Consider the following 11,389-nt stretch of genomic DNA (forward strand, 5'->3'; position numbering starts at 1 on the left):
TTATATAGTTTTATTAGTTTTACATAGTTTTATATACTTTCATAGAGTTTTATATAGTTTTATATAGTTTTGTTAGTTTTATATAGTTTTATATTTTTATATAGTTTTATTTAGTTTTATATAGGTTTATATAGTTATATATAGTTTTATATAGTATTATATGTTTTTTTATAGTTTTACATAATTTTATTAGTTATTTATAGTTTTATACAGATTTACATTCTTTTATATAGTTCTCTATCGCTTTATAAAGTTTAATCTAGTTCTATATGGTATTATATAGTTTTATATAGTTCTATAGAGTTTTATATAGTCTTATACAGTTTTATATAGTTTTATATAGTTTTATATAGTTTTATATACTTTTATATAGTTTTATATAGTTCTATAGAGTTTTATGTAGTTTTATGTAGTTTTATAGAGTTTTATATAGTTTTATATAGTTTTATATAGATTTATATTGTTTTATAGAGTTTTACATAGTCTTATATAGTTTTATATAGTTTTATATAGTTTTATATAGTTTTATATAGTTTTATCTAGTTTTATACAGTTTTATATAGTTTTATATAGTTTTATATAGTTTTATATAGTTTTATATAGTTTTATATAGTTTTATAAAGTTTTATATAGCTTTATATAGTTCTATAGAGTTTTATATAGGTATATATAGTATTGTTAGTTTTACATAGTTTTATATAGTTTTATATAGTTCTATATAGTTATATATAGTTTTATATAGTATTATATAGTTTTATATGGTTCTATATAGATTTATATAGTTTTATATAGTTTTATATAGTTTTATATACTTTTGTTAGTTTTATATAGTTTTATATAGTTTGACATAGTTTTATATGGTTCTATATAGTTTTATAGAGTTTTATATAGGTTTATATAGTTTTGTTAGTTTTATATAGTTTTATATAATTTTATATAGTTTTATATAGTTTTATATAGTTTTATATAGTGTTATATAGTTCTATATAGTTTTATATAGTTTTATATAGTTTTAAATAGTTTTATATAGTTTTATATAGTTTTATATCGTTCTATAGAGTTTTATATAGTTTTATATGTTTCTATATAGTCTTATAGAGTTTTATATAGGTTTATATAGTTTTGTTAGTTTTATATAGTTTTATACAGTTTTGTTAGCTTTATATAGTTTTATTTAGTTTTATTTAGTTTTATATACTTATATATAGTTTTATATAGTTTTATATATTTTTTTATAGTTTTACATAATTTTATTAGTTATTTATAGTTTTATATAGATTTACATTCTTTTATATAGTTCTCTATCGCTTTATATAGTTTTATATAGTTTTATATAATTTTATATAGTTATATATAGTTTTATATAGTTTTATATAGTTTTATTAGTTTTATATAGTTTTATACAGTTTTATATAGTTTTATATAGTTTTATATAGTTTTATATAGTTTTATACAGTTTTATATAGTTTCATATAGTTCTATAGAGCTTTATATAGTTTTATATAGTTTCATATAGTTCTATAGAGTTTTATATAGTTTTATATAGGTTTATATAGTTTTATATAGTTTTATTAGTTTTATATAGTTTTATTAGTTTTACATAGTTTTATATAGTTTTATACAGATCAAAGTCAACTCGCATAACACACATCCAGAACGCTTCTCGGCCGTATTGCTAAGATCAAGGTGTACGCGCACAACACACATTCAGATCACTACTCGGCCTTATGGCTAAGGTCAAAGTGTACTCGTATAACACACATCCACATCGCATCCTCGGCGTTATGGCTAAGATCAAAGTGTGCTCGAATTAACCAAATCTAGGTCGCTTCGCGGCCCTACGCGAAAGATCAAAGTGTAGTCGCATAACACATATCCAGATCGCTTCACGGCCTTATGGCTAAAATCAAAGTGTAATCGCATAACCTATATCCACATCGCTTCTCGTCATTATGGCTATGATCAGAGTGTACTCGCACAACACACATCCAGAACGCTTCTATATAATACCAAAAAAACGGTATAAAACTAAATAATCCCATATAAAACTATATAAAACTATATAAAACTATATAAAACCACGTAAAACTATATAAAACTATATAAAACTATATAAAACTATATAAAGCTATATAAAACTAATAATAACAATAAAATTAATAAAACTGTATAAAACTGTATAAAATTGTATAAAACTAATAAAACTGTATAAAACTGTATAAAATTGTATAAAGCTAATAAAACTATATAACAACTATATAGAATTATGTAAAACTGTATAAAACTAATAAAACTATATAAAGCTAATAAAACTATATGAAACTATGTAAAACTATATAAAACTAATAAAACTATATGAAAGTATGTAAAACTATATAAAACTAATAAAACTAAGAATACTATATAAAACTATATAAAACTATATAAAACTATACAAAACTATATAAAACTATATAAAACTATATAAAACTATATAAAACTACATAAGACTATTTAAAACTGTATAAGACTATATGAAATTATATAAAAAAATATAAAACTATATATAATACTATATAAAGCTAATAAAACTATTTAAAGCTATATGAAGCTATATAAAACTAATAAAACTTATGAAACTAATAAAACTATATAAAACTATATAAAACTAATAAAACTATATAACAACTATATAGAACTGTATAAAACTATATAAAACTATATAAAGCTAATAAAACTGTATAAAAGTATATAAAACTATATAAAACTATATATATCTATATTAATCTGTACAAACCTATGTAAAACTGTATAAAACTATATAAAACTAATAAAACTATATAAAACTGTACAAAACTATTTAAAACTGTATAATACTATATAAAACTAATTAAACTATATAAAATTGTATAATACTGTATAAAAATATATAAAGCTATTAAATCTGTATAACAGTATTTAATACTATATAAAACTATATAAATCTATATTAATCTATATAAAACTATATGAAACTGAATAAAACTATATAAAACTAATAAAACTGTATAGAACTATATAATACTATATAAAACTATTTAAATCTATATAAAACTAATAAAACAATATAAAACTACTAAAACTACATCAGCCTATGTAAAACTAGATAAAACTATATAAAACTGCTAAAACTAACTAAGACTATATAATACTGTATAAAACTGTATAAAAGTATATAAAACTAATATAACTACATAAAACTATGTAAAACTATATAAAACTACTAAAACTAATAAAACTATATAAAGCTAATAAAACTGTATAAAAGTATACAAAACTATTTAAAACTGTATAATACTATATAAAACTAATTAAACTATATAAAATTATATAATACTGTATAAAAATATATAAAGCTAATAAATCTGTATAACAGTATTTAATACTATATAAAACTATACAAAATCGATATAAATCTATATTAATCTATACAAATCTATATAAAACTATATAAAACTATATAAAACTATATAAATCTATATTAATCTATACAAAACTATATAAAACTGTATAAAACTATATAAAATTATATAAAAATATATAAAACCATATAAAACTATATAAACCTTTATAAAACTAATGAAACTGTATGAAACTATATAATACTAATAAAACTATATAAAACTATATAAAACTATATAAAACTATATAAAACTATATAAAACTATATAAAACTATATAAAACTAATAAAACTATATGAAACTATGTAAAACCACATAAAACTAATAAAACTATGTAAAACTATATAAAACTATATAAAACTATATAAAACTGTATAAAACCATATAAAACTATATAAAATTATATAAAACTATATAAAACTATATAATACCCTATAAAATTATGTAAAACTGTATAAAGCTAACAAAACTATATAAAACTATATAAAACTATATAAAACTATATGAATCTATACATAACCATATAAAAGTGTACAAAACTATATAAAACTAATAAAACTATATGAATCTGTATAGAACTATTTAAAACTGTATTAGGCTATATAAAACTATATAAATCTGTATAAAACTATATAAAACTATATAAAACTATATAAAACTAACAAAACTATATAAAACTATATAAAACTCTATAAAAGTATATAAAACTATGTAAAACTAATAAAACTATATAAACCTATATAAAACTCTATAGAACTATATAAAACTATGTAAAACTATATAAAATTATATAAAACTATTTAAAACTATATAAATCTATATAAAACTTATAAAACTATATAAAACTATATAAAAAAATATAAAACTAATAAAACTGTATAGAACTATATAATACTATATTAAACTATATAAATCTATATAAAACTATTTAAAAATATACAAAACTATTAAAAATATATAAAACTATATAAAACTATATAAAACTAAATAAAACTGAATAAAACTATATAGATCTATAGAAAACTATATAAATCTAATAAAACTATATGAAACTATGTAAAACTATATAAAACTAATAAAACTATATAAAACTGTATAAAACTATATAAAAGTATATAAAACTATATAAAATTCTATAAAACTAATAAAGCTATATGAAGCTATGTAAAACTATATAAAACCTTATAAAAATATATAAGACTATATGAAACAATATGAAGCTATATAAAACTAAATAAGACTATATAATACTGTATAAAACTATATAGAAATATATAAAAATATATAAAACTAATAAAACTATATAAAACTATATAAAGCTAATAAAACTGTATAAAAGTATATAATACTATAAAAACTATATAAATCTATATAAAACTATATAAATCTATATTAATCTATACAAAACTATATAAAACTGTATAAAACTATATAAAATTATATAAAAATATATAAAACCATATAAAACTATATAAACCTTTATAAAACTAATGAAACTGTATGAAACTATATAATACTAATAAAACTATATAAAACTATATAAAACTATATAAAACTATATAAAACTATATAAAACTATATAAAACTATATAAAACTAATAAAACTATATGAAACTATGTAAAACCACATAAAACTAATAAAACTATGTAAAACTATATAAAACTATATAAAACTATATAAAACTGTATAAAACCATATAAAACTATATAAAACTATATAAAACTCTCGTCTGGACCCTCGATGGAACACTGGGGAGGCCTAGCTCCCAGGTTCCCCGCCGGTAAGTACATGTTGAGGAAGTACTCATGTACCCTGTCCTTAGGCACTTCGCAGAGCAAGGACGGGCCCATGGGCACCTCCTGACCAGCACGCCGGCGGTTCTGCTGAGGAGCCGTTGTATCCGCGTAGCCTCCCTTACCTGGTCTCCCCGCGTTTGTCCACCTGCCAACACAGGACGATCGCGGTGACCGTTCGATCCGCGAGCCGCTTGGTCGCCCGACACGCCCCTTGCTCTCGCACGCCGTTGGGGCCTACCCGTCCCGCCCCCTCTCGTGTTCGGTCCCACGACTCTGAAGCCCTGAAGGTATGCTGCGATTTCCCTCGCAACATCCTCCAGCTGCTCCAGGGAGCCAGCGTTCTGCGCAATGCCGATCAGCAACTCTCTCTCCGAAGGAAACGCTTCCCCGACCAAAGGCCGGATGGCGCCCCTTCTTCGAGAGGGATGCCCGGATGCCGCAGGACGCCTGTGCTCACTAGGTCCCGAGGCAGGCGAGGGTGCGTTCTCCTCCGTCGCGGAGGCAGGAGCACCCCTCACGGTTACACCAATTGTGACGGGCCTCCGATTATCCCTCCCCGCGCGATTTAAATCTACCCCTTCCCGCAAAGTAAAAAGGGTGCCGGTGGCACTACGTGGGACGCTCGGGAGTAGCGAAGGGCTAAACGATGTTACGCTACTCACCGAGGGCGCCCCGGAGCACCCTGCTCCAGGCCGATGCGCTTTATTGTGCGCGGCGCTGTTGTTGTTGCTGCTGCTGCTGCTGCCCGGTGGCGGCCGGGCGGGGGACTTTTCTCGCGGTGGTAGAGGAGGCGTCGTCGTCCTCTTCTCTGGCGGTAGCGGCTGCGCCTCCTCTTCGGACGACGAGCTCGACGACAGGATCCCGCGGTGGTGGCGTTGGCGGGATCCAGCGGCGATTAGCCACGGCTCCGGTGATGATTCCGGGGTTGCGGCTGCCCCGGCCGGCTGCGGCACCTCCACCTCTTCGATGGGTGGGAGGAGCGGGGCCGCTGGAGATGGTGGTAGCGGCCTGGCCACCATCGCTCTTCCTACAATAGGCAGGGGGGTCATTATCCGCCCCCCGCTGCAGGTGGTGGTAACGGTGGGGTGCACAACGGCACCATACTCGCCGACGTTACCAGTAACGGAGCCCCCTGCTCGCCGCGGATGGTCGGCGGCTTTCTGGGGCTCCAGTGCTTCCTCGGTGGGGGGCTGCGTCATGGTGGTGGTGGTGATGGCCCGGGCAGTGTAGGGGTGGCCCGGGTTGATGTACGCAGCCCCCTTTCCGGCGCGACGTCTATCGGTGAGGGAGGTGACGTGTGGGAAGGGGCGCCCGCTGGGACGGCGGCGTATGATGGCAAAGCCGCTGTCCTTACCCCCGAGGGTTTCCTTTGGGCGGCCCGTGGTGGTGATGGGCCGCTGGATGGACTGTTCCCTTGAGCCACCGCCCTTGGAGATGGAGTTTGGGCGGTGGGTGTCCCTCCTAATCTCGGGGGCGTTCTTCTGGCTCCGGTCGGAGCCGCTACCGTCCCCCGGGTGGTGGTGGTGGTGGTTCTTCTGCCCACCTCCACTGGGGCGCTGGCACCCCACGTACCCCGTGTCACCCGCCCTTGGGTGGTGGTGGGCGGGGTCTTGACGGGCGGGGTCATCGCTGAAGGGGTGCCAGTCGACCCCCTGGTAGCGGGGGCCGTTCATCTGCACAGTGGGGTGGGCCTCGTTGTGGTAGCGGCTGAGGGACCGGAGCCCCTCCTGGTAGCAGGCGCCCTTGCAGCCGGCGGCGATGTCCTAGGAGCAGCCGACCACGATCGCCGCGGCGGTTTGGGGTAGATTGGTTGTAGGGGGGTGACGGTTAGCGTGGGAGTGCTGGACCGGCTTCAGGGCCCGCGCTTTGCCCCCCCTAGCCACCGGTCTCGTTGTCGTCGTCTTTGTCGTCGTCCTCGTAGGCCTCGTTGTTGTCCCCGTCGTAGTTGCAGATGTTATAGCTGTTGCCGTTGTTGTTGCCGCTGCCGCCATTGTGCGCCGCGTCGTACAGGTCGTGATTGCCGTCCCCGTTGAATCCTTCGTCGTAGAAAGGGTGAGGGTGGGCGGCGACGTCGCGGCGCACGTCGTTTGCGGGGGCGGGGACTGGGCCGCCAAATTGGCAGCAGCTAACGTAACAGCGCGCGGTACTGCGGGGGCGAATAACGCGGAACTCCCCCGACGAGAGGTGTTGCTCGAACCGTTCGCACCTGTCACGGGAACTGTACAAGTCCCACACGGATTTTTCTGCTGGTCGGATTTGTGTAAAAAGTCGTGGTGCAGCCTCTCCACCTTGAGAGGATACCTCTCATCGCCGGTGAAGCTGCACTCACGACACTTGTACGTCAATACAACGCCCGGATGATGTTTCCGGGCGTGCTTTGTCAAATCCGTGTGGGACTTGTGCACGCCACTCATCCTGATCCCGGGGACACCGAAGCAGGCAGGGCATCGGAACTCCGCTGGGAAGGGAAACTCTATCACCAGGGCGAGATTATTACTCCCCTCGGTAGTGCAGGAGGTGACTGACGCACTATCACCGCGGTCCTGCATCGCTCTTAAGACTAAGTCCTACGCTAAGTGAGACAGAAGAAGAGACAGAGTTGCTATGGCAAATATTTCTAAGTGCCACAGCTAGGCGAAACAGGGAGGATAGACAGAGTGGGAATAACAGAGTAAGAGAAGAGAAAACTAAGTCCAAAACGACAGAAGGAATACCGCCACGCGCTAACGCCCTACTGACTCCGCCGGTACTAAGTCCGGTGTCGAAGACTGCCTGGAAAAATGACAGCCTCCGACGTGGCAGTCCTTAGGGAGACTAACAGGTGACGGTTACGGAGGAGTGCAGCGATCTCGATGGAGGAAGAGCGACGGAATCGCCCACTCCACCGAGGACTGCACGGGGGTTGTACCGCAAGCGGGCCGACCTGAGGTTCACTCACTAACGGGTGAGTGGAGTCAGCCTCCACGCGGGCGGTGACTGAAGGGAAAAGAAGGAAGTGGTGGCGCCACTCGACTCGGACCTCACGCGTCCCGGTCCGTTGACACACCTCAACGGATGGGAGCGATCGGAGGAGTGGGTGGACGCGTAGGGGTAAGGTAGAGGACTACCGACGATGATTCGAGAACCGCAGACGGCTGGAGACCGGCTGCGTTACCTCCTCACTGCCGGGGGGATAGAAAGAGAAGAGAGACTCACTCGGCGCAGGAGTCCTGCGATGCAGGAGCGCTCTCCGAGGGGAATAACACCTCGCTCCTGATTTCTGATCCAGCGGTGTTAGGCGTGGATCAGGCGAGCCGTCCTTCCCGTCGGGGTTGCCGATGGCCAAGTCCTGGTGGGTCGTAGGGGTGCTGGGTGACCCACGTAGAGGAAGACCAGGGCTGATGGGGTTGGCCTGTGGTGGTTGTTGGCGTCCAAGTAGAGGGCTGGTTGTCCTAGGACCCTCTTAGACCCTCAGTAGACCCTGGTCGTCCGCTCCCTCGGTTGTCCACGGAAGCAGGATGGTGGGCGGCGCAGGTGGTGGTGCGCAGGTGATCCTCCCGCGCAGGTAGGCGGCGCAGGTGTACTCCCGCGCAGGCTCGATCCGGTCCCGTAGCGAAGGCACTTTATCACACTTCACCGCACAACACCTCGAGCACTGATCGTGAACAGACCTTGCCGCGCACACGCCCGATCGCAACTCGGCCCGCACTGTTGCGTAGTACCGCGGCGGGTGAATTTACCGCGATTTCGGGACTTCGCGGAGCCAGAATATTAAGGGGCTTACTCTTTGGAGTCCCGCGTCGGTACAGAAGGTGAAAAAAGATAAGAGCTCTAACTAGCAGCGCTAATTGAGCCGTTTCTGGCGGCACTGCAGTGCCGGACCGACTCACGGCGGAAGTGGAGCGAGCCCCAGCGATCCGCCTGACTCCAAAAATCAGGTTCATTTTCTGACTCCGCGATGCGGAGTGTATCAGATATTAAGCTGATAAGAACAGATAAAAAGCGCTTTATTCACAAAGAATGTTCCCCCAGCCTTACATTGTTTGGCTGGGGGTGGATACATAGTAGCGCCTTTATGGCGAAGGCAAAATAGTTGATATAACTCTATAGCGTCTGTCGCTATTTTCAGATCTCAATCTGCGGTGGCTCTTATCTCATAAACACCTTAGCATTTATATGAATCTAGCAAGAGTCTGAATATGTATATATTAGTGGAAGTAGATAGTTAATCGACTAAATAGCCAAACTAGAATAAATTATATAAATAAATAAATAATAGTAGCGTAGATTAAATAAACAAATATACATAGCATAGATAAATATAAACAAGAAAAGAAGAGATACAGAAATATATAAATATACATAAATAAATAAATAAATAAATAGATAAAATAAATAACCAAACAAAAATAAGCGAGAATAAACATTGAAGATTAAATAAACAAATATACATAGCATAAATAAATATGGACAAAATAAATATAAGTGTAGATATATAGCTAAAGGTAATTTTCAATATATACAATTCAGTGGTTAAATATGTACATAATATGTAGTTCCTAGTCGAATCCGGGCTCTACTGTGCCCAGGCCTTCGCCATAGAAAACAGCACAAAAATAAAATAAAATAAATAGATATATAAATATACATACGATTGAAAGCACCTCAGTAGCGGCTATTTCGCATTTCAATTAGGGCGCATGCGCGGAAGTGCAGTTATAGAGAAGCGGTTAGTATAGAATTAGAGTAGGCGGTTGAGGCAGAGAATGATTAAAATGAATAGGTCAGATAGATAAAATAATCAAGTAAATAAATAAATAAATAATAAATAATAAATAAATAAATAAACAGATAAATAAATAAACTGGGATAAAAAAATCAGAAATATAAAAAAATTAAAGAAAAATAAAAGAAAGAGTACCAAATCTCGTAGTTAGTTCAGAAAGAAAAAATAAATAGATATGTAAATAAATATGTAAATAAATAAATATGTAGATGAATAAATATGTACATATATAAATATGTGAATAAATAAATGTGTAAATAAATAAATAAATATGTAAGTAGAATGAAAGAAAAAAGAAAAAAATATGTAACTAAATAGATAAAAATATCGTTAGTCAGTGTGTTTGAAATGGTTAAGTAAATAATTAAATAAAAACCAGGAAAAGAATATAATTAAATGAGTTAATAACTAAATAATTAAGTAGCTAAATAAACAGAGTAAGATAGATAGAATATTAATAGTTAAAATTAAGAGTGTTCTAGTTATGTTGGTAATTCGATGTTAATAATTAAGATGCGTGGCTGCTCAATACCAAGCCTATCCAGTTACCTGGCTTCTTTTCTGCTGCTGCCCTCTCGCTGCAATTCCTTCCTAAGTCGGGGGAGCTTACCCCCGCAGATTTTCTGTAGGTCGGCCTGGATCGGGGGCCGGGGCACCCTCGGTGAGTGCCTCGCGGTATTGGCGAACTCCCGATACGTGCTCCACGTAGATATCCCGGCTCCACCGGACAGTCTCCGACACAATGAGCCGGCGCATCAGAGATGCGTACCGATTACCGATACGCAAGATCTTCAACACCGCCTCATTGGCCGGATCCCACGAGCCGAGGGCACCGACGACGATCGCGGAGACCGCCACCCGATAACCGCGCCCTCCAAGAACGTCGGCCAGGGGCTTATACTTTTGTGTTTTTCGCGCCCTGGCCTCCTCGAACGAAATATATTCGTTCTCGAAGGGCACGGTAACATCGACGATGACGATGCTCCTTGAGGGCTCGTGCCTGACGACGATATCAGGCCTAAGAGCCCCCAGATCCCCGTCGATGCCCTCGACCGTCCGGTTAACCCATACTTCCCCTGGGAGCCGGCAGGCCTTAGCGATGCGGGAAACCACCGCATCGTGGCGAAGTTGCCAGGCCGCCGAGTGCGGACGACAGTGGCAAAGGACGTGGGGAAGGGATTCGAGCTCCGCCCCGCATCGCCGGCAACGCTTATCACCCTCACCCCAGCGTCTTGCCCCGTTGAGAGGCAAGACGTCGAGGCGAGCTCGGTGAATGAAGCGCCAATCGGCGAAGCGGGTGAAGCTGCCGCCGCGGAGGAAGTGGTTTGAAGCACCACTCCGCGACGACACCCCGAATACCTTCCCCTGGTCCTTCCTGCGCTGAAGACGCTGGTGATAGTATTCTAC

General features: G+C 37.4%; 1 pseudogene; it reads right to left on the minus strand.

Moving 5' to 3' along the window:
* Window positions 1-9,039: 9,039 nt before the first annotated feature.
* On the minus strand, window positions 9,040-9,220 carry LOC116433984 (U2 spliceosomal RNA; annotated as a pseudogene).
* Between the last annotated feature and the right edge of the window lie 2,169 nt (window positions 9,221-11,389).

The sequence above is a fragment of the Nomia melanderi genome, unplaced genomic scaffold (assembly GCF_051020985.1).
Source record: "Nomia melanderi isolate GNS246 unplaced genomic scaffold, iyNomMela1 scaffold0329, whole genome shotgun sequence".
Taxonomy (NCBI): Eukaryota; Metazoa; Arthropoda; class Insecta; order Hymenoptera; family Halictidae; genus Nomia; species Nomia melanderi.